At 51.6% G+C, this 24,199-nt stretch overlaps 1 long non-coding RNA gene across 2 annotated transcripts; it reads left to right on the top strand.

The window, feature by feature from the left end:
• The first annotated feature begins 10,071 nt into the window (after nt 1-10,071).
• Nucleotides 10,072-17,450, top strand: LOC146079554 (uncharacterized). 2 transcript variants are annotated; one of them, XR_014474604.1, is made up of 5 exons: nt 10,072-10,192; nt 11,512-11,614; nt 14,193-14,298; nt 15,695-15,800; nt 17,394-17,450. It is a non-coding gene; the product is annotated as an uncharacterized LOC146079554 (long non-coding RNA). The 2 variants fall into 2 exon arrangements; XR_014474603.1 differs by lacking the exon at nt 17,394-17,450 and having other exon boundaries at nt 15,695-16,487.
• The last annotated feature ends 6,749 nt before the right edge of the window (nt 17,451-24,199 follow it).

Raw genomic sequence — 24,199 nt, 5'->3', positions numbered from 1 at the left:
TCAATATTGTGTGTATATTAAACCATTAAAATAACAAAAAATAAAGTGCATAGTAAAGTGCATAGTGGATACTAGTGAAACAAAGTGGAAAAAATTCCCACAGCTATATTCCTGAAGCGCCACTAGATTGCAGTGTGGCTAATGACATTGTTAAAGAAAACAACTTTTACATTCCTACAATGTTGTGACAGGTGGTGGCTATATGCACATAAACATTGTAAACAGTCCCGTATCTCTATGCTAAACCGTAAATAAGCTGGATTCATGTAATTTTAAGATCAATAACATCAATGTTTGATGTAGGGATGGTTAGCTTGATATCATGAAAATTGTATCATAATGATGGGTATTACATTGGGTATGGAAAAAACACAGGAAATAGGCTCAACAATTGTTAATAATATCACTTATAAAAAGCTTCCTAAATTTATGGTCTCATTGAGCCAGCCTGGGGCCAAAGTGCCCAACCTGTGGATCCAATGGCTCTCAATCTGCAACAGCCATTTGTCTCTATCCCCCCCTCGGCTGTTATCAGGGGCCTGATCGATAATTCGATACCTGAGAGTGGCAATGTTATGTTTCGCCATTAAAAAATGACGGGCCACAGTTTGCTCTGATTGCCCTCAGGGCTGCTGTGGTTAAAGGGCATAGCGAACAAACTGTGCACTATGCACTTTACTATGTACTTTATTAGTCGTCATTTTAACGGTTTAATATACACACAATATTGAGAAGTTATATCCTTTTGCATAAAGGTCATTCACTTGTTATTTTACGCTAATTAGCACTATGCACTTTTTCCTTAGTTGCTGTGACCTCCCCGCCCGGAGACTCGTAGGGTCACTTCCTGGATGTACCCGGAAGCAGATTGGGGAGGACCCGGCCGGATGATGGAACAGCATGAGGGTCATCTAAATGTAAGTTTGGTATTTAAAGCACCTCACTTTTTATTTGAAGTTGTTTGAGTTTTTGGTCCTGACGATGGGGTAACACCCAAAATGGCATTGACAACCTCACATTAAAAGTTTATTTTACTGAAGCCCTGGAGTGACGCCTCACACTTCTTTACTGCATATGGAGACACCACACTCCTATACCACGGATTGTTTTATTCCTGTTTGGAAGTGATACTTCCCCAAAAAAGCTGTCTTAAAAGTACACACTTCATTAAGTGGACAGTCCCTGTGTACGATATTGGGTGTAATCCCTGGCAATTCTGAAGCCTACTGTGGGTTTTAAAAAAAGATTTTCCCATGTAGAACCTAATACATTCAGCAGCTGGTTATAGTATATTTGTTCAGTGTCCATCGGTGACTTCCAAAGACCATTCGTATCATTTATGATCCAGATCACCCCTGAGGAAGTCCTAAGGGACGAAACGCATAGGGTCGCATCTGTGAAGTCCTCAATGAGAACACCTATTGGTGTTGGATCTCCTTGATGTTTATAAAATTATCTTCTGGATTGTTAAATAATTTTTCTTAATTGAAAATCGAATTATTAATGTGTTGAATAAAACCATTTTTAAACATTGTGTAAATTCTGAGGGGAATAGTATATAGGGCGCACATCTATCCCTCTTTTTGTTTTATATATATATATATATATATATATATATTCTAGAAGGGTAGAAACAGGCTCTTGTTATTGCATGAATTGTTTCAAAACAGAATTTATTTCAACAATTGGAATACAAGCAGAGGTATAAATAAACGTACCATTTCTTGGATCTTACATTGACCGCAAGGGAAGATTCCAATATAATTGACAATTGTACTTACATGAAACAAGTGGATAGTAACAACGATTTAGAATTTGATAGTTGCCATTTGAACAAATGGAAATCAAACTTACCATATTTCCAACTTCTAAAAAGTGTGACGTTATTGCAGTACTTTACAACAATTTGAAGAACAGGCTGACATTTACTGTTCACGCTTTAAAGAAAAAGGTTAACCGTTACAGTTAATTGAGGAGGCTAAAGATAGATGCCGAAAAATGGACAGAAAATAAATTATACAGTATAAAAAAAAATACAAAACAAAGTATTCTGCTCATTTATAACTCAATTCAATGCTAAGAGTAACGAAACTTAGCGAAAGGAAACTTTTGACAAAGCATTAGTCCATTATAAAGATGGAGCCAGTACTAGGAGAAGTAGTTGGGATACATCCGAAATTGGTATTTAGGAGGGCAAAGACATTAAGAAGCAATTTAGCCCCAAGTATGTTATCTATAGAAAATACTTCTATAAACACAGAAGCTTCTCATTCTATGATTTCACAGTCAAATGTTTTTTTTTAATTGCAGTAAATGTGTCCGTTCGGCATGAAAGGTGCCAAAACAATCGACGATAGAAATAATAAGGAGGTTAAAATTAATGTTTTTTTTTTTTAAATTGTAATAACACATACACAGTGTATTTATTGATATGTCCTTGTGGTAAGAATTACGTAGGACAAACAAAACATGCTTTAAAAATCAGAATATTAAAACACTATAGAAACATAAAAAAGGTGTCCAATCACAGTGTACTGCGACATTTCACTAAGTTTCATGACAGTGACCCCAAAGGTATGAAATTTATGGCACTAGAACAAGTGAGACTAGATTTGAGAGGGGGTAATAGAGACAGCGTCTTTTAAGACAGGAATCTTATTGGATTTATAGTCTGAATGCGTTAAGTCCGGACGGTCTTAATGAATGTTTGGAGATTTCTCCATTTATGAATTAAATATATTCTATATACTCGATTTTTATAAATTGATATTAAATGACTTGCAGTACTTAATTTTGTATTTTTTATATAAATTTTATTAACTGATATTGGTTAAATTTCTGTTAAGAAAAATACCAACATTTTTGAATACCCAAGACAGTGTATTTTATACATGTTTTTATAAGATATGTATGCTATTATTTATTGTATTTATGTGCAGTTTGGTAATAGCCTTTTATGTTATATATATGTAATTGAATAATTACGCTGCCGCTGGGAATAAGGAGGTATCAAGTCCCTGACAAAGTCCTGGTAGGAAACGTGTTGGGCATGGCCTATACGGTGGACATGGTGACGTCATCTTGGTGAAGTGAGCGGAGACGGGCAGCGGCGACATGTGTGAGTGCAGCGTGAGAGGCTGCTGAGACGGGAGATCCTCTGAGCAAAGTTTAATCCTATCCATTCATGTTTCACTGTGGCCTGGCAAGCTGATATATAAACCCTGATGTATGTGAGCATACTGTATGTTACCAGTAAAAGAACTGTGTTTTACTTTGCTTATGGTGCGCTTCTATTTTCTTCATTTGCATATATATATGTTCCTGAGTATCATGAGTGCCGCACCTCCCGCTCCATAAGGACTTCCCGACCATTTTATATTCCCTCTCTTTTCACTCATTGGTGCTCATTAAACGGCCGATACTCTGAGAGTTTCAGCATCACAGCGTCACAGCTGACAAACATGGCAGAGGAGGAATTACCGGGACTTTTCAACTTTCCCATTGGGGATACGTATACTTTCTCTGATGTGGAAGTAAATGCAATCTTATTGGAGCATGGATTGGATGATTGAGCAGAATCTTTATATGCAGATATTGTGTATCGAGATCTACTGCGGCTAAAGAGGTGGTATATCACCTCCACGCCGTATCACTAAGCGACTAATAAAGAGTCAAGATGATTCCTAGAGGATTCCAGGTCAGGAATTGTCCGACTATAGGTCGCTTTGACCCATAATTTTGTAAACGGTGAGTCGGAATACTAAACCGGTGCTCTTAAGATCTGATGGTTCTAGTACTAGAGCAATCCTCAAAAGAACCCAACCCAACAGAAATTTGCCAAATTTGCGGATGAACATTTGGCAACAATGTCCACAGATTTGGACACCGATTGTTTGGAGAGACTAAAATTGCAATTGGCATCCTATTACAAGGAATTGATTTAATTTAAGCAGGAACAATTAAGTAAGGTGCAGGGGGGATTACGAGATTACGAGAGACACAACGTCTATAGATGGCTCTCAGGAAACTCCTCTGATGGACAACCACCAGTGAGGGGAAGGTTTAGAAGAGGTGTTACACCCATAAAGGACAACAGTGTAAGAGGTAGAAGAAGAGCAGGCCACCCCTCGATAAATCCCTAATATGTATTCTGTCCTCTTACTATCTGTCACCCAGCAAAGAACACCTGTTGAACCGTGGCCTCTCATTCGTTCCAACAGTACCTTATAATGATTTGCAGTGGAAAATCGAACAACAGTAATTCTTACACAAAATCAAGCTTAAGGAATATTTTTTTTTATAATCCAACTAACCCTGCCCTAGAGACAGGTCCATTCCAGAAGAGATTAAAAAGTTTCGCCCACCATCGACATTCGAACCTTATTCAACTAATGCCACCATTAGGACCTTTGCACAGGTCGTAGAGCAGCAAGTGAGTACATCGATACAACAACAGAAACCCACACACGCCAACTTGTCTGTAGAGGAACGAAGTGCCCTAAAAAGATTGAAGTCAAATGACAGCCTAATTATAAGCCCCGGAGACAAGGGGGGGTGCTGCATTTTTCTGCAAGACTATCACAAGGAGATTCAACGCAGTAATCAGATATAACTACATATAGGAAATTGAACAGCAACCCTACACAATTATGTAAAAAACAGTTGGGTGATCTGTTACAGTGAGGTGTTTAACAGTCGATCATCACAGAGACTGCTAGGACGATTCTATTACCAACAACACCCAAAGTGCTCATTTTCTACACCTTACCAAAGGTACATAAGGGTATTAATCCACCTCCAGGATGTCCGATTGTTGCACTACAGGGTTCTCTTTTACAACCCCTTGCTACCTTTATTGATGATTTGCTGCAGACGTTTATTAAGAAACAACCCTCTTTTTTGTTAGACACTACAGATATTTTTATATCCCTTGAACCTTTTTTGCATCTTCCGGATATTGGGTGCCTTGCGACCATCGATGTCACCAATTTATATCTGTCCATCCCGCACAAATTAGGGCTCACCGCTCTCAAGAGATTTTTGGTCTCACAAACTAACTTTGATGTTGACAAAATGGAACTCATTGTGTCATCTATTGATTTAGTCGACATGGACCCCATATATGTGTGCCAGGTCGCTATATAATCAGGCTTTGGACACTTTTTTATTCTCCCATCATGCTGTAGTAGATGGTAGGGCATGAAATATCACAAGTTGGCTCAAAAAAAGGTAAAAAATTAATGTCAACCTTTCACTGTTGACTGAGCCATTGTCGACCTAATGATGGTGTCGACCTAAGCAATGTTGACCTTCAGTGATGGACCCAAGGGCGTAACTACCATAGGTGCAAGGGATGCAGCTGCTATGGGGCCCAGAGCTGAAGGGGGGCCATCTTTGCTGTCTAAGCAATGTGTTTTACATATATTTTTCACCATCAGTTGCTAAATAGGGGGCCCTTACACACTTTTTCTATGGGGCCCATGAATATCTAGGTATGCCTCTGTAATGGCCAGTCAAGTCAAGCAGTGAGATATGGTGTGATCTCTGAGATGGTGGGCAAAAATTTGGGGATGGAATTTCCCGTCATCCCCATTTTTTACACCATCCCTAATATCCATAAGGATTCCCAGCGGCCCCCTGGAAGACCCATTATATTTGTGAGGGGGTCGCTTTGCGAATCCATTGCGATATATCTGGATACGTTTCTCCAACCTTGTATACAGCAATTGCCCACATAACTCAGAGATTCCACCTCTTTGCTACAGAAGTTTCTGATCATTACCTTGATACAGGAGGACACGGTGCTTGCCACACTTGATGTGGCGAGCCTTTATACTTGGATTCACCACGTGGATGGCATTAGGGCTGTGATTAATCTTATACAAGGCAATTCTGCATATCAAGGGGCTGCGGTTGAGTTCTTTGCATTGCTGTTGGAGTACACACTGTCCCACAATTATTTTTACTTTGATGGTGGCTTCTAATTGCAAAGGATGGGGTGTGCCATGGGTTCCGCGGTATTCCCGTCCTTTGCGAATGCATACACGTGGCAGTTAGAGCAGGAGCTCATTTTGTACAATCCAGTCATTGAGCCATATGTCAAGGTGTATGTGTACTATATTGATGTTGACCACTAGTACCACACAAATAGCATTTCTTGACATACTCATTTCTATTACAGCAGGACAGTTACATACTTCCTTGTTTGTCAAACCGACAGACCGCAACACATTGCTCAGACACAATAGCTCCCACCCACGCAATACGGTGGAAAGTCTCCCGTACTCTCAGTGTTTGAGAGTGTGTAGTATTACTGACACAGACACAGAAACCAACCGCCAACTTAATATCATGGTGCAAAAATTAGAGGAGAGGGGCTACCCCAGACAGAGCCTACTTAAAGCCAAGACCAGGGCTCTGGCATGTGACCGCACAACTCTTATTACAGGTGCCAAACCTAGAGTCAAGAAACCATGTATCCCATGGGTCAATGACTTTAGTTCAGCCAGTCGAGAAACGACCAGTAGAGTCAAAAACTGGTGGGAGATCGTGACATCTGATCCTGAATTACCAGTCTTTAAAGACAATGAGCTTATGCCCAGTTACAAACGTGGCCCAAATTTGAAGGACCTGCAAGTCAAGACCGAGATCACTTATTTCGATACCCCCTCCAGACAAATGAGGCCTACTAGAGTGGGTTGTTACCGGTGCCTAGGCTGCGCTACGTGCAGCTATATGACAGCTTGCACTCAAATTGCACACCTATACACGGGTAAAAAATTTAGAATCAAATGGCCCCTCACCTGTACTACAAAATTTGTAGTCTATGTTATCTATTGCTCGTGTGGGCTTTATTACATCGGCAATGTGACTGTGCCTTCAAAGTAAGGATGGCACAACATCTTGTGCCATCCGGGCCTTACAATCTGGCTCAAGCGAACAACCAGTCTCCAGGCATTTTGCCAAGGCCGAACACAACATGGCAATGTTAAAGTACAAGATCATAGACCATGTGCCGGCACACATACGGGGTGGCAACCGCTCCAAAAAACTCCTTCAACTTGAGTCCCAATGGATATTTAAAATGGATACGTTACACCCCAGAGGCCTTATTGACACTCTAGGCCTGCATAACTTTCTATAGCAGTTCTATCTGCCGCCAGTTTACCACAGGCTCTTATATTCCCAAACATCTTTGCCATTCTGGTGCTTGGCCAGTCTGCCAGCTAGCCACCCTGACGGACTGGTTGGTAGCTATGCAGGCATTTGATGCTTGATGGCCCGGGCCCCACATTAATTAGCTTTATTCATCATTACATACATTCATTTTGTCGCAGGCCCTCCATTCAAACACAACCAACAGGGCAAGTCAAGTTACATTGCTAAATACTGCTGGTACTGCATTACTAGTGCCACAATCAGCTTTTGCACATCCGTATGGCTGTTGGCCTACTCCTGTCAGATACATTTGGGAGTGTTAAAGTCTCCCCGTCACTATGTTGCTACATTATCGCCCACTTTTGTGGTTTATTAGTCAGCCTAGATACTACCAGTACACGTTATCTGCTAATGACAGTACTCACCATCAGATGTCACTCTACACCCACTGCTCGATCATGTTTGCACATTTTTTTATGTTTGTTTTTACATTGCACATATAATGTTCACACCCTCTTAAGTCTGCATTTGCTATGGATGCCCTCATGTTTACAATTTGATCGTTGCACATTGTTTTCTGTAATATGCTAATGAGTGCTGTTTCAGTGACTGTTCGTTTGCAAGTTGCTGCCGCGGTTTGTGTGCTGTGTCCGGTCCTGTGCTCTGTGCTGTGCCCATATTTATTTAATTTGGGACAGCGAATCCAGCCTTTTCCGTAGGATCTTACTCTCCGTCATCGAAGGACGTCATCATAGCGTCAAAAAAGTTTTTTTTTTTAAAACTCCACATACATTTTCTAAAGCTCAGAATCTCGAGTCTATCACCCCTGAGGAAGTCGTACAGCGACGAAACACGTTGGGTCTTGACTCACCAGAAATCTGTGTATCACCAATGTACTATTAATTCTGCTAATAATGTCTGACATCGACTATACCATTTATGTTTTAATAAAATCATTTTACAAGTTGTAAAAATCTGTACCCACTGTTGTATAATACACAAAGGTGGAGGTTCTAATATAGCGCTCTCTATATCTATTCTTTGTGCACATATCTATTGATGCTGTCCTCCACTAACAGGGAGGTCCTATAGAGCAGCTGCTGACAATAGCGCAAACGAAGGTCTTTTTCCCACATATATATATATATATATATATTATAAGGGCACGGTATTAAGGCTGAATCCAACGAACGGATTTTTCCCATAGGGAACTTTTCGGATGGGGGCATGGTGTTTGAGGGACTGCACCTCAAAAGTGACTGGGCGTACTGAGCTGAAATTTGGCATGTACGCGTAGAATCGTCAACCGGTGCTGCGTGCCAAATTTCAGGGAGAAATATTAAAAAATGACCAATTGGGAGCGATCTAAACTTCCAACTGCCAGTTTTTTTCTGACACTTCAGAAATGACACTTTGTCACCCATGTTAGTCTATGAGGTTTTTTTTGGGAAGGCATAACTCGGGGTAGAGGAACAATTGAGACTTGGGGTTTGTTTTATTAGGTAGATATTGTCCCAGTGGAGTGCCTTTTGGGGTTGAGGATTTTCAGATAGGTACAGTTTTTATTAAATTTAGTGAAACGTCCCCCATTATAAAGATAGGAGCGCCAACTTGTTGTGCATGCGCAGAAGACATCACCTGGGGGAGTACACAGAGTGGCTTCACTCGGGTGCACCAAGATGGCCGACGGAGATGCGACCTCCGAGCACCCGCTGGGATGAGCACATACCTGCTCCCTGGACAGTAATTGCGGGCAGGACTTGGCTGGTGGGACCCCTCTTGATCCCCTGAAGCGGAGGATATGGCCGGCGTGGGGCAGCGGAGTCGGGGCGACCGCTCGCAGCCATCTGGAGATTGCGGCCTACAAAGTAGCCAGAAGCCGCGGCCTAGATTTGAAAGCCCGGCCGCGGCGCGGGCTCCGGAGCGGGCGCAGGGCGCAAATTGGTGAGTAGACGCCGGGTTGCTGGCTCCTAGCCCGACCCCCATTCTGAAGACTCCAGCTCCGTCTATAATATCCCGTTGCAGCAGCCGGCTGTCCCCGGCAGGCTGCGGGCTATGCGGGGAGGGGCAGCTGTCACCCTCTGTCCCCGTGTGTCAGCCACCTCCTTTAACCCAGCGTTACATGCAGGGCATCCCCCTCCCTGTGCTGGGCTGCCTCTCCTATTTATGTGCCCACACTGTGCCCCCTCCCCTCTGCCAATGCCAGCCTAGTAACCTTACTCTGCCCCTACTGCTAGCTTCCACCCCAGTGCTGTGCCCATACTGTCAGCCAGCCTAGGGTGAGTCTGCCAATACTGTCCCAAAAGCTGCCTCTCCCAGTGCCAGCCTTATCCCAATGCTGTGCCCGCCTATACCAGTACTCCCTCCGTGTGTGCGCTGTGCCCCCCCCCTCCGTGTGTATGCTGTGCCCCCCCCTTCGTGTGTATGCTGTGCCCCCCCTTCGTGTGTATGCTGTGCCCCCCCTCCGTATGTACGCTGTGCCCCCCCCTCCGTGTGTACGCTGTGCCCCCCCTCCGTGTGTACGCTGTGCCCCCCCTCCGTGTGTACGCTGTGCCCCCCTCCGTGTGTACGCTGTGCCTCCCCTCCGTGTGTACGCTGTGCCCCCCCTCCGTGTGTACGCTGTGCCCCCCCTCTGTGTGTACGCTGTGCCCCCCCTCCGTGTGTACGCTGTGCCCCCCCTCCGTGTGTACGCTGTCCCCCCCCCTCCGTGTGTACGCTGTGCCCCCCCCCTCCGTGTGTACGTTGTGCCCCCCTCCGTGTGTACGCTGTGCTCCCCCCTCCGTGTGTACGCTGTGCCCCCCCCTCCGTGTGTACGCTGTGCCCCCCCTACGTGTGTATGCTGTGCCCCCATCTGTGTATATGCTGAGCCCTTTAATATTATTATTTTATTTCCTGCACAGATGCTGACCACAACACCGGGAATGAGGCGCTTCCACAGCCTGCGGACAAGATTCAGGCGCTTCCTTGAGTTGCCTCCGCCAACGAGAAGGCAGAAAGAAGCCACCTGGGCCATCAGAGGAGTAGCTGCACCCAGGTAAATCTGTCCCCCCACTGTCCCTGTATGTACCCTATCCCCCACCCCACTGTCTTTGTGCGTACCCTGTCCCCCACCCCACTGTCCCCGTGTGTGCCCAGTGCCCCCGTGTGTACGCTGCCCCCCCCAGTGCCCCCGTGTGTACGCTGCTCCCCCCAGTTGCCCTGTGTGTATGCTGTCCCCCTCCCCAGTGCCCCTGTGTGTATGCTGTCCCCCCCAGTGCCCTATGTGTACGCTGTCCACCCCCCATGCCCCAGTGTGTGCACTCCCCCCCAGTGCCCCCATGTGCGTGCTGCCACCCCCAGTGCCCCCGTGTGCGTGCTGCCACCCCCAGTGCCCCCGTGTGCGTGCTGCCACCCCCAGTGCCCCCGTGTGTGCTGCCACCCCCAGTGCCCCCGTGTGTGCTGCCACCCCCAGTGCCCCCGTGTGTGCTGCCCCCCAGTGCCCCCTGTGTGTGTGTGCTGCCCCCCCCGCAGTGCCCCTGTGTGTGTGCTGTCCCCCCCAGTGCCCCGTGTGTGTGCTGTCCCCCCCAGTGCCCCGTGTGTGTGCTGTCCCCCCCAGTGCCCCGTGTGTGCGCTGTCCCCCCCAGTGACCCCGTATGTGCGCTATTCCCCCCAGTGCCCAGTGTGTGCGCTGTCCCCCCCAGTGCCCCCGTGTGTGCGCTGTCCCCCCAAGTGCCCCTGTGTGTGCGCTGTCCCCCCAAGTGCCCCCGCGTGTGTGCTGTCCCCCCCTTGTGTACGCTCTCCACCCCCCCAGCGCACCCGTGTGTACACTGTTCCTCCCCCAGTGCCCCCATGTGTATGCTGCCCCCACCCCCCGCAGTGCACCCGTGTGTGCTCTGCCCCCCCCAGTGCCCCTGTGTGTATGCTGTTCCCCCCTAGTGCCCCGTGTGTACGCTGTCCCCCCTAGTGCCCCCATGTGTTGTGCTGCCCCCCCAGTGCCCCCGTGTGTGCACTGTCCCCCTAGTGCCCCGTGTGTACGCTGCCCACCCAGTGCTTCCGTGTGTACAGTGCCTGCGTGTGTACGCTGTCCACCCCCCAGTGCCCCTGTGTGTACGCTCTCGCCCCCAGTTCCCCCTGTGTGTGCGCTGTACCCCCAGTGCCCCTTGTGTGTGTGCTGTACCCTTGCAGTGCCCCTGTGTGTACGTTGTTTCCCCCCCCAGTGCCCCCGTGAATATGCGGTCCCACCCCCAGTGCCCCTGTGTGTATGCTATGCCCCCCGTGTATATACTGTGCCCCCATCCATGTGTACGCTGTGCCCCCCTCTGTATGTACGCTGTGCCCTTTAATATTACTATTATTATTATATTTCCTGCCCAGACGCTGACCACCCCATGGTACCACCGGGACTGAGGCGCTTCCTTGAGTTGCCTCCGCCATCGGGAAGGCAGAAAGAAGCCATCAGAGGAGCAGCTGCACCCAGGTAAATCCGTCCCCCCACTGTCCCTGCGTGTACCCTGTCCCCCACCCCACTGTCCCTGCGTGTACCCTGTCCCCCACCCCACTGTCCCTGCGTGTACCCTGTCCCTCACCCCACTGTCCCTGCATGTACTCTGTCCCCCACCCCACTGTCCCTGTGTGTACCCTGCCCCCCCCCCAATGTCCCAGTGTGTACCCAGTGTCCCCGTGTGTACGCTGTCCTTCAAGTGCCCCCGTGTGTACGCTGCCCCCCCGCAGTGCCCCATGTGTACGCTGCCCCCCCAGTGCCCCTGTGTGTACACTGCCCCCCCCCAGTGCCCCTGTGTGTACGCTGTCCCACCCCAGTGCCCCTGTGTGTACGCTGTCCCACCTCAGTGCCCCCGTGTGTATGCTGCCCCCCCAGATCCCCCTTGTGTCCGCTGTCCCCCCCAGTGCCCCCGTGTGTGTCCCCCCCAGTGCCACCATTTGTGTATGCTGTTCCCCCCCAGTGTGTACGCTGTCCCCCCCAGTGTGTACGCTGTCCCCCCCAGTGCCTGTGTGTACCCTATCCCCCACCCCACTGTCCCTGCGTGTACCCTGTCCCCCACCCCACTGTCCCTGTGTGTACCCTGTCCCCCACCTTACTGTCCCCGTGTGTACCCAGTGCCCCCGTGTGTACGCTGCCCCCCCCCCAGTGCCCTGTGTGTGCGCTGCACCCCCCCAGTGCCCCCGTGTGTGTTCTGTCCCCCCCAGTGCCCCGTGTGTGTTCTGTCCCCCCCAGTGCCCCCGTGTGTGTTCTGTGCCCCCGTGTGTGTTCTGTCCCCCCCAGTGCCCCCGTGTGTGTTCTGTCTCCCCCAGTGCCCCCGTGTGTGCTCTGTCCCCCCGCAGTGCGCTGCCCTCCCCAGTGCCCCCGTTGTGTACGCTGTCTCCCCCCAGTGCCCCCGTGTGTGCTCTGTCCCCCGCAGTGCGCTGCCCTCCACAGTGCCCCCATTGTGTACGCTGTCCCCCCCAGTGCCCCCGTGTGTAAAGTGCCTACGTGTGTACGCTCTCCCACCCAGTGCCCCCCGTGTGCCCTGTACCCCCCCAGTGCCACCGTGTTTGCTGTACCCCCGCAGTGCCCCCGTGTGTACGCTGCACCCCCCCAGTGCCACCATGTTTACACTGTTTCCCCCCCCCAGTGCCCCTGTGTGTACGCTGTGCCCCCCTCCGTGTGTACGCTGTGCCCCCCTCCGTGTGTACGCTGTGCCCCCCTCCGTGTGTACGCTGTGCCCCCCTCCGTGTGTACGCTGTGCACCCCCTCCGTGTGTACGCTGTGCCTCCCCCCTCCGTGTACGCTGTGCACCCCCTCCGTGTGTACGCTGTGCACCCCCTCCGTGTGTACGCTGTGCCTCCCCCCGTGTGTACGCTGTGCCTCCCCCCTCCGTGTGTACGCTGTGCCTCCTTCCTCCGTGTGTACGCTGTGCCTCCCCCTCCGTGTGTACGCTGTGCTTCCCCCCTGCGTGTGTACGCTGTGCCTCCCCCCTCCGTGTGTACGGTGTGCCTCCCCCCGTCCGTGTGTACGCTGTGCCTCCCCCCCTCCGTGTGTACGCTGTGCCTCCCCCCTCCGTGTGTACGCTGTGCCTCCCCCCCTCCGTTTGTACGCTGTGCCTCCCCCCTCCGTGTGTACGCTGTGCCTCCCCCCTCCGTGTGTACGCTGTGCCTCCCCCCCTCCGTGTGTACGCTGTGCCTCCCCCCTCCGTGTGTGCGCTGTGCCTCCCCCCTCCGTGTGTGCGCTGTGCCTCCCCCCTCCGTGTGTACGGTGTGCCTCCCCCCTCCGTGTGTACGCTGTGCCTCCCCCCTCTGTGTGTACGCTGTGCCTCCCCCCCTCCGTGTGTACGCTGTGCCTCCCCCCCTCCGTGTGTACTCTGTGCCCCCCCCCTCCGTGTGTACGTTGTGCCTCCCCCCCTCCGTGTGTGCGCTGTGCCTCCCCCCTCCGTGTGTGCGCGGTGCCTCCCCCCTCCGTGTGTACGCTGTGCCTCCCCCCTCCGTGTGTACGGTGTGCCTCCCCCGTCCGTGTGTACGCTGTGCCTCCCCCCCTCCGTGTGTACGCTGTGCCTCCCCCCTCCGTGTGTACGCTGTGCCTCCCCCCTCCGTGTGTACGCTGTGCCTCCCCCCTCCGTGTGTACGCTGTGCCTCCCCCCCTCCATGTGTACGCTGTGCCTCCCCCCTCCGTGTGTACGCTGTGCCTCCCCCCCTCCGTGTGTACGCTGTGCCTCCCCCCTCCGTGTGTACGCTGTGCCTCCCCCCTCCGTGTGTGCGCTGTGCCTCCCCCCTCCGTGTGTACGCTGTGCCTCCCCCCTCCGTGTGTACGCTGTGCCTCCCCCCTCCGTGTGTACGCTGTGCCTCCCCCCTCCGTGTGTACGCTGTGCCTCCCCCTCCGTGTGTACGCTGTGCCCCCCCTCCGTGTGTACGCTGTGCCCCCCCCTCCGTGTGTACGCTGTGCCCCCCTCCGTGTGTACGCTGTGCCCCCCCGTGTGTACGCTGTGCCCCCCCTCCGTGTGTACGCTGTGCCCCCTCCGTGTGTACGCTGTGCCCTTTAATATATTATTATATTTCCTGCCCAGACGCTGACAGCCTGCGGACCAGATTCAGGCGCTTCCTTCAGTTTCCTCTGCCACCGGGAAGGCAGAAAGAAGCCACAGGGGCCATCAGAGGAGCAGCTGCACCCAGGTAAATCCATCCCTCCACTCTCCCTGCATGTACCCTGTCCCCCACCCCACTGTCCATGTGTGTACCCTGTCCCCCACCCCACTGTCCCTGCGTGTACCCTGTCCCCCACCCCATTGTCCCTGTGTGTACCCAGTGCCCCCGTGTGTACGCTGCCCCCCCAGTGCCCCGTGTGTACGCTGCCCCCCCATGCCCCGTGTGTACGCTGCCCCCCCAGTGCCCCGTGCGTGCGCTGCACCCCCCCAGTGCCCCCATGTGCGTGCTTTCCCCCCAGTACCCCATGTGTGCTTTGTTCCCCCCACAGTGCCCACGTGTGTGCTCTGTCCCCCCCAGTGTACGCTGTGCACCCCCTCCGTGTGTACGCTGTGCCCCCCCCCCGTGTGTACACTGTGCCTCCCCCCTCCGAGTGTACGCTGTGTCTCCCCCCTCCGAGTGTACGCTGTGTCTCCCCCCTCCGTGTGTACGCTGTGCCTCCTTCCTCCGTGTGTACGCTGTTCCTCCCCCCTCCATGTGTACGCTGTGCCTCCCCCCCTCCGTGTGTACGCTGTGCCTCCCCCCCTCCGTGTGTACGCTGTGCCTCCCCCCTCCGTGTGTACGCTGTGCCTCCCCCCCTCCGTGTGTACGCTGTGCCTCCCCCCTCCGTGTGTACGCTGTGCCTCCCCCCTTCGTGTGTACGCTGTGCCTCCCCCCTCCGTGTGTACGCTGTGCCTCCCCCCTCCGTGTGTACGCTGTGCCTCCCCCCTCCGTGTGTACGCTGTGCCTCCCCCCCTCCGTGTGTGCGCTGTGCCTCCCCCCTCCGTGTGTGCGCTGTGCCTCCCCCCTCCGTGTGTACGCTGTGCCTCCCCCCTCCGTGTGTACGCTGTGCCTCCCCCCTCCGTGTGTACGCTGTGCCTCCCCCCTCCGTGTGTACGCTGTGCCTCCCCCCTCCGTGTGTACGCTGTGCCTCCCCCCTCCGTGTGTACGCTGTGCCTCCCCCCTCCGTGTGTACGCTGTGCCCCCCCTCCGTGTGTACGCTGTGCCCCCCTCCGTGTGTACGCTGTGCCCCCCCCCTCCGTGTGTACGCTGTGCCCCCCCCTCCGTGTGTACGCTGTGCCCCCCTCCGTGTGTACGCTGTGCCCCCCCCTCCGTGTGTACGCTGTGCCCCCCACTCCGTGTGTACGCTGTGCCTCCCCCCTCCGTGTGTACGCTGTGCCTCCCCCCTCCGTGTGTACGCTGTGCCTCCCCCCTCCGTGTGTACGCTGTGCCCCCCGTGTGTACGCTGTGCCGCCCCCCCTCCGTGTGTACGCTGTGCCCCCCCCTCCGTGTGTACGCTGTGCCCCCCCCACCGTGTGTACGCTGTGCCCCCCCCCCTCCGTGTGTACGCTGTGCCCTTTAATATATTATTATATTTCCTGCCCAGACGCTGACAGCCTGCGGACCAGATTCAGGCGCTTCCTTCAGTTTCCTCTGCCACCGGGAAGGCAGAAAGAAGCCACAGGGGCCATCAGAGGAGCAGCTGCACCCAGGTAAATCCATCCCTCCACTGTCCCTGCATGTACCCTGTCCCCCACCCCACTGTCCCTGTGTGTACCCTGTCCCCCACCCCATTGTCCCTGTCTGTACCCAGTGCCCCCGTGTGTACGCTGCCCCCCCAGTGCCCCGTGTGTACGCTGCCCCCCCCAGTGCCCCGTGCGTGCGCTGCACCCCCCCAGTGCCCCCATGTGCGTGCTTTCCCCCCAGTACCCCATGTGTGCTCTGTTCCCCCCACAGTGCCCACGTGTGGGCTCTGTCCCCCCCAGTGCCTGTGTGTACCCTGTCCCCCACCCCACTGTCCCTGTGTGTACCGTCCCCCACCCCACTGTCCCTGTGTGTACCCTGTCCCCCACCCCACTGTCCCTGTGTGTACCCTGTCCCCCACCACACTGTCCCTGTGTGTACCCTGTTCCCCACTCCACTGTCCCTGTGTGTACCCTGTCCCCCACCCCACTGTCCCTGTGTGTACCATGTCCCCCACCCCACTGTCCCTGTGTGTACCATGTCCCCCACCCCACTGTCCCCGTGTGTACCCAGTGTCCCCTTGTGTACGCTGCCCCCCCAGTGCCCAGTGTGTGCGCTGATCCCCCCCAGTGCCCCCGTGTGTGTTCTGTTCCCCCCCAGTGCCCCCGTGTGTGTTTTGTCCCCCCAGTGCCCCGTATGTGTTCTGTCCCCCCCAGTGCCCCCGTATGTGTTCTGCCCCCCCAGTGCCCCGTGTGTGTTCTGCCCCCCCCAGTACCCCCGTGTGTGCTCTATCCTCCAGCAGTACGCTGCCCCCCCCAGTGCCCCCGTGTGTGCGCTGATCCCCCCCAGTGCCCCCGTGTGCGTGCTGTCCCCCAGTACCCCCGTGTGTGCTCTGTCCCCCCCAGTGCCCCCGTGTGTGTTCTGTTCCCCCCCAGTGCCCCCGTGTGTGTTTTGTCCCCCCAGTGCCCCGTATGTGTTCTGTCCCCCCCAGTGCCCCCCGTATGTGTTCTGCCCCCCCAGTGCCCCATGTGTGTTCTGCCCCCCCAGTACCCCCGTGTGTGCTCTGTCCTCCAGCAGTACGCAGCCCCCCCAGTGCCCCGTGTGTGCTCTGCCCCCCCAGTGCCCCTGTGTGTACGCTGCCCCCCCAGTGCTTCCGTGTGTAAAGTGCCCGCGTGTGTACGCTCTTTCCCCCCGTGCCCCTGTGTGTACGCTCTCCCCCCAGCGCCCCCCGTGTGTGCGATGTGCCCCCACGTGTTTGCTCTACCCACGCAGTGCCCCCATGTGTACGTTGCCTAGCCCAGTGCCCCCGTGTGTGTACGCTGCTCCCCCCCAGTGCCCCGTGTGTACACTGTCCCCCCCAGTGCCCACATGTGTACGCTGTTCCCCCCCCCAGTGCCCCCCGTGTGTACGCTGTGCCTCCCCCCTCCGTGTGTACGCTGTGCCCCCCCGTGTGTACGCTGTGCCCCCCCGTGTGTACACTGTGCCCCCCCTCCGTGTGTACGCTGTGCCCCCCCCTCCGTGTGTACGCTGTGCCCCCCCCCCTCCATGTGTACGCTGTGCCCCCCCCCCCCCCTTCGTGTGTACGCTGTGCCCTTTAATATATTATTATATTTCCTGCCCAGACGCTGACAGCCTGCGGACCAGATTCAGGCACTTCCTTCAGTTTCCTCTGCAACCGGGAAGGCAGAAAGAAGCCACAGGGGCCATCAGAGGAGCAGCTGCACCCAGGTAAATCCATCCCTCCACTGTCCCTGCATGTACCCTGTCCCCCACCCCACTGTCCATGTGTGTACCCTGTCCCCCACCCCACTGTCCCTGCGTGTACCCTGTTTCCCACCCCATTGTCCCTGTGTGTACCCAGTGCCCCAGTGTGTAGGCTGCCCCCCCAGTGACCCATGTGTACGCTGCCCCCCCAGTGCCCGGTGCATGCGCTGCACCCCCCAGTGCCCCCATGTGCGTGCTTTCCCCCCCCCCAGTACCCCATGTGTGCTCTGTTCCCCCCACAGTGCCCACGTGTGTGCTCTGTCCCCCCCAGTGCCTGTGTGTACCCTGTCCCCCACCCCACTGTCCCTGTGTGTACCGTCCCCCACCCCACTGTCCCTGTGTGTACCCTGTCCCCCACCCCACTGTCCCTGTGTGTACCCTGTTCCCCACTCCACTGTCCCTGTGTGTACCCTGTCCCCCACCCCACTGTCCCTGCGTGTACCCTGTCCCCCACCCCATTGTCCCTGTGTGTACCCAGTGCCCCCGTGTGTACGCTGCCCCCCCCCAGTGCCCTGTGCGTGCGCTGCACCCCCCAGTGCCCCCATGTGCGTGCTTCCCCCCCAGTACCCCATGTGTGCTCTGTTCCCCCCACAGTGCCCACGTGTGTGCTCTGTCCCCCCCAGTGCCTGTGTGTACCCTGTCCCCCACCCCACTGTCCCTGTGTGTACCGTCCCCCACCCCACTGTCCCTGTGTGTACCCTGTCCCCCACCCCACTGTCCCTGTGTGTACCCTGTTCCCCACTCCACTGTCCCTGTGTGTACCCTTTCCCCCACCCCACTGTCCCTGTGTGTACCCTGTCCCCCACCCCACTGTCCCTGTGTGTACCATGTCCCCCACCCCACTGTCCCTGTGTGTACCATGTCCCCCACCCCACTGTCCCCGTGTGTACCCAGTGTCCCCTTGTGTACGCTGCCCCCCCAGTGCCCAGTGTGTGCTTTGATCCCCCCCAGTGCCCCCGTGTGCGTGCTGTCCCCCCAGTACCCCCGTGTGTGCTCTGTCTCCCCCCAGTGCCCCCGTGTGTTCACGTTTATAGTGGGGGGGGGGGGTGGCGTGGGGGTGCATTTAACATTGTAAGCACCCATTAGGGTGCTTATATGATTTTTCATCGCATAGGGGGTCAAAATCGCATTGCATGCCATCGGGTACATGGCATGCGATGCGTTCATCGCACGATGCTGAAATCGGGCACCGCCAAAATGCACAAGTACCCATTTTTGTTTTTCTTTTGCCAGGTTCCCCATGACTACTGCAGGAAAGAAGAGGACCAAATGTACACCGGTTTAGACCCGTGAGTATAATTTCCTTCCACAGGTCCCCTATGGATTGCTTCAGACCAGGACCCCAGGATACCGGACCAGGACCGAGGGCTACCTACATGCTCAAGATAGGTAAGTATCAGTATGTATGGGCTCCATGTGTATTAAAGTTTTATTTTTCTTATGTGTCAGTGTGCTTTTATTTAACTATTGGTTTTGTTGTGGAACTAAGAGCTAAGAGTTCCAGCAAGCCCATTAATGGGCCGCATGCTGGGACTTGTGGTTCTCCAAGTCCCAGTATGCAGTGCATTCTTGCTGGGACTCATAGTTCCACAGCAGAACCCAATGGTTTTGTCTATCTTTTACAAAAATATCAGCCAGGATGCCGGACCAGGACCACAGGACACCGGACCAGGACCGAGGGCTACCTACGGGCTCAAGATAGGTAAGTATCAGTATGAATGGGCTCCATGTGTATTAAAATTTTATTTTTCTTATGTGTCAGTGTGCTTTTATTTAACTATTGGTTTTGTTGTGGAACTAAGAGTTCCAGCAAGCCCATTAATGGGCCGCATGCTCGGACTTGTGGTTCTCCAAGTCCCAGTATGCAGTCCAGGCTTGCAGGGACTCATAGTTCCACAGCAAAACCCAATGGTTTAGTCTATTTCTTTACACTTTATCAGCCCGGTACCCACAGCCCAGGGGTACCGGGGACAGCACCAGGCTTCAGCCTGGCCAGGTATGTCCTGGAGGGGGGGACCCCTTTATTGGGGGGGTCCCCACTTCCCCAGGACCCCTGGCCAGGCTGACCGGTCAGAGGGATGAATGCTTTGGCTGGGGGGACTTGTATAAAAAGTCTCCCCCTGGCTGTGGCATTACCCTACTGGCTGGTTGGGCCTGGGGCTTGTTCTTAAAATACAGGGGACCCCTATTCATTTTGTCCCCCGTATTTTGGGAACCTGACCTGGCCCTGGAGCCTGGGGCTGGTTTTAAAAAATACAGCGGAGCTCTGTGCAAATTGTTCCGATTTTTTTTAGAACCAGCCCTGACTCTTTGAGTCTCGTGCTGGTTACGGCTGTGGGGGGACCCCACGCCATTTTTTTTATTTATATATCTTAAAAAAAAAAATTGTACACACTGCAGCCTGCGAGGGGACGCGAATTACTTTACGTGTATTGCGAGCACAGCGATTGCTGCAAGGGGACGCGGAATACATGTAAAGTAATCAGCGTCCCCTAGCAGGGCTCGCTACACTCGCCACGCTTCGGACTTTGGCGCTTGCTGTGCTCGCCACACTATATAAAATCAACTCCATGCTTAGTGGATAGTGGAGTAATGAACAGGTCAGAAATCGCATCAAATAGGATGCAATATCTCATGCAATATCTCATGCAATATCTCCCGCCATGAAACTAAACAAGTACCAAAAACATTTTCACCATATTAAGCCGCATACAGTAATGTCCCCTGCACCATATGCCCCACACTGCAATGTCTGTGATACACTCTGCCCTACAGTAAAGCTTTTACACACTGGGTGTCATGTTCATTGCCAGGGGTTTCATGCTCTTGGACAGGTGTCATACTCATTGCCAGGGGTTTGTAATACTTGTATCCAGGGGTAATGCTCGTTGCCAGGGGTGTGTTATTGTTAAACATTTAAATAAATCCAATGTTCTTACAGGGAAATTTTAGATTTCTGAATTTAAAAAAATAAATTGAAAAAAAGCTATGAAATTCCATAGACAAAAAACCTTACGGTTTCACATGTCCCATTAAGGCTTCTTACACATGATCTGGCATTTCTGAAACCTGTTGTAACTCTTCCACTCAAACGCCAAAAAGCAATGAAATTACGATCATTAAGGCTGACGCCTTAATGGACGTGTTCCTTGCGCAATACAGATATGGTACGCCATCACAGCCTGTGGGTAAGTGCAGATTCAGCACTCTCACAGAGTGAGATTGCTGTCACTCACACAATGGTGGAGCTGCTAATTCACAGATTTGTGTGCTCATTGGAATACACACATGCAGTCTATGCAACTGAAGGTCTGAGCAGTAAACATAGCCCAGAGGATAGGGTAAAAGTGCTGTTGATTGGGTAGGAGGCAGTGTGGTGCGGATGGGGAGGAATAGAAATGCGTAGATGGTAGGAAGGCTAAGCAGCACTGATGGGGGACTAACAAAGCAGATGGGTGGAAAAGAGTGGCACAGATTGGGGAAGGTAAGACAGAGTGATGCGATTGGGTGGGAAACAGAGGAGCAGTTGGAGGAAAGAGCACTGATGGGGGAGGGGGTTTGGAGCAAAGGGGATAAAGGGAAAACAGTGCAGTACAGATGGAGAGGGGAGACAGCAGTACATATGGAAGGACACTGACATGGATGAGGCAGGCAGAGCAGCCTGGATGGAGGGGGAGACAGAGTATCACTAATAGAGGGGAAGCCAGTGGCACAGATAGAAGGAAACAGTGGAATCTGTGTGGAAAGACAGGGAAGGGCAGATGGGGAAAGACACATTGGTGCAGATGAGGGAATACACACAGCAGTAGGTATCGGGGAAGACAGAGCAGCCTGAAGGCGTATAGGAGAAGAAAGTGTAGATGCATAGTAGTTGGGAGTATTCTAGTTTTTGCAATTATGAAAGATGTTTCTTGTAACTGTATGTGAATACTAAATTAAATGGATATATGTAGTGAGTGTGAAAGATGTTGGACCCTCAGTGGGATAGTTCTAGTAATAGTGTTTATTCTAGCACTCGGTTCCTCTACCCTGTCTGGGGTGTTGCTGTTTGCTGTAGTGTTTCTAGCACAGGTCTGGTTTGCAGTGCTGATATACAGATCACACTGTGCTGGAAGCACTACAGCAGACGGATACACCCCAGGCAGGGAAGCGGAACTGCATGGGTTTTCAAAGATGGCGGGTGCTAGAATGAACACTATAGTAACTCAGTGGGCTAGACAGTTTTAGATGATTGCAGGTACTTATTAGGATGAGTGCGCCACATAACTGCTCAGACCTTCAGTTGCATAGACTGCATGTGTGTATTCCAATGAGCACACAAATCTGTGAATTAGCAGCTCCACCATTGTGTGAGTGACAGCAATCTCACTCTGTGAGAGTGCTGAATCTGCACTTACCCACAGGCTGTGATGGCGTACCATATCTGTATTGCGCAAGGAACACGTCCATTAAGGCGTCAGCCTTAATGATCGTAATTTCATTGCTTTTTGGCGTTTGAGTGGAAGAGTTACAACAGGTTTCAGAAATGCCAGATCATGTGTAAGAAGCCTTAATGGGACATGTGAAACCGTAAGGTTTTTTGTCTATGGAATATATATATATATATATATATATATATATATATATATATATATATATATATATATATATATATATATATATATACAGGTCGAGTATCCCGTATCCGAGTATCCGTTATCTGAATTATTCCGAAAACCATACATTCCAGAAAGTGAAAAAAAAATTTTTTTTTTGCTAAAAACTCACTGGGGACATTTGTAACAGCACTACTGGTGACATGATATGTAACTGGCACTATATATGTGCAAGAAAATTATTGCTTGGCATTCAAATTCAAATCTGAGATAGTACACAATTTTGTTTCTTGTTTTGAAACCTTGTTTTTTGAACAAATAAAATATATTTGTGTGTATTTTATGTGGTAAGAAAATATATTTGTGTGTATTTTATGTGTTTATACAGCATACATGCAAGATACTTCAAAATACATAATTGAAATATTAAAATATTCCGAAATACGGAATAATCCGTTATCCAAAATTCTCCTGGTCCCGAGCATTTTGGATACGGGATACTCAACCTATATATATATATATATATATATATATATATATATATATATATATATATATATATATATATATATATATATATTTATTTATTATGTCACTAAGATTACACTTGATTGGTCCTCCTTACCTTATCTATCTCAACAACTGTAGTTCTACCTGGATATTCCCCTAAACAGGACACCTGAAGGCCCATGCACATGTTGTTCTTCAATTGGGTACTATCCCACTTGGATCCTCCATACAAACTTAACCTTTATTCCACTTTGCTTATGTCCAATCTATCTTATACCGTATAACTGTGTTAGCCATTGTTGGCCATTTTATGTTTAGCTTACAGTATATAACTGATTTTTCATTTTTTTCATATATGGTCGTATTTTCTTATAAGCTTCCCCGTTCTATACAGCAAAGCTGCACATACTTTATACTGTAGTTAATTTGATCTCCTTGGCAAGAACACATTCCAGCATAGCAGACAGAAAGCCTTCCTTTATTCCTTTATAGGAAAGTATACTATAACTTCACTGTATTATTATTTTAAAGGCTACTTAATTGTTTCATACATAATTGTAATCATTTTAATCATACACGCAACATCATTGTGTAATTGTGTCTCTTAGAACTTTTAACTTTCTAGGTCTATTTAACAATGGATCTATTGAATGAATCAGGAATCATACTACCAGGGCCGGTGCTAGGGTGTCCGGCGCCCTCCTGCAAACCATACATTTTGCGCCCTTTCACATTGCCATTGCAACAAGCTGAAGCCAGATTGTGGGAGTGTATGCAACATGCGATCCTATGGAGGATCTCGGATGCATGTACATGTATGCATACACCATCTCAGTGCTGTGTCCGCAAAATGTTGCAGGCACTAAAGGTGAGAATCGTATACGTTATGGGCTAGATCGCATCCCACGGCATGCATGCAATGTGTGTGCGATGCGATCCAAAAGCAGTACAAAAAGTATGTGCAGCACTCGTGACTGAGGGGGAAAGGAGGGGAGAGAAGGAGGAGATGGAAGAAGAGGGGGCGCTGCTGCCTGTTCGTCATTTGATTGACAGCTGACAGGCGCAGGGAACAATGGGTAGCGGATCCGGACATGTCATCCAGGCATTCACAGACAGCGCTACATGCCTCAGCGCAAGTGTCCGTGAGGAAGAGGGGGCAGGTCGCAGGAGGAGGACAGTGTGTGCGCGGTGCAGGGAGCTTCTCAGCCTCTCCATACTGCCGCCCGCTGTAAGGCAGGTGCTACGGGCAGCGTGCAGGAGACAGTGACAGTAAGGGCTGAGGCAGCTTTAGCAGAGCAGGGAGGGAGACAGCGCCTTTTCAGCATGGCGCCTCCCTGCTTTGCAGGAGCTGCTGAGTGGGTAGCGCCGGCCCTGCATACTACTACAAAGTACATTGGAAAAGTTATTAGCTTAAGTTATTCTCTAAAATGGGAATTGTCAAGATAAATGTAAATATAAGTTCAGGTAATATATATGTATCATATCCAAAAAGAAGCAGACACATATTTCTTCATTAGTGAACATTTTCGGATTCATCAATATTCAGCTTTATTACCTTA

The sequence above is a fragment of the Crinia signifera genome, chromosome 5 (assembly GCF_055691185.1).
Source record: "Crinia signifera chromosome 5, ASM5569118v1, whole genome shotgun sequence".
NCBI classification, from domain to species: Eukaryota; Metazoa; Chordata; class Amphibia; order Anura; family Myobatrachidae; genus Crinia; species Crinia signifera.
The sequence above is the reverse complement of the archived record's forward strand: the minus strand, read 5'-3'. Positions and strand labels throughout refer to the sequence as shown.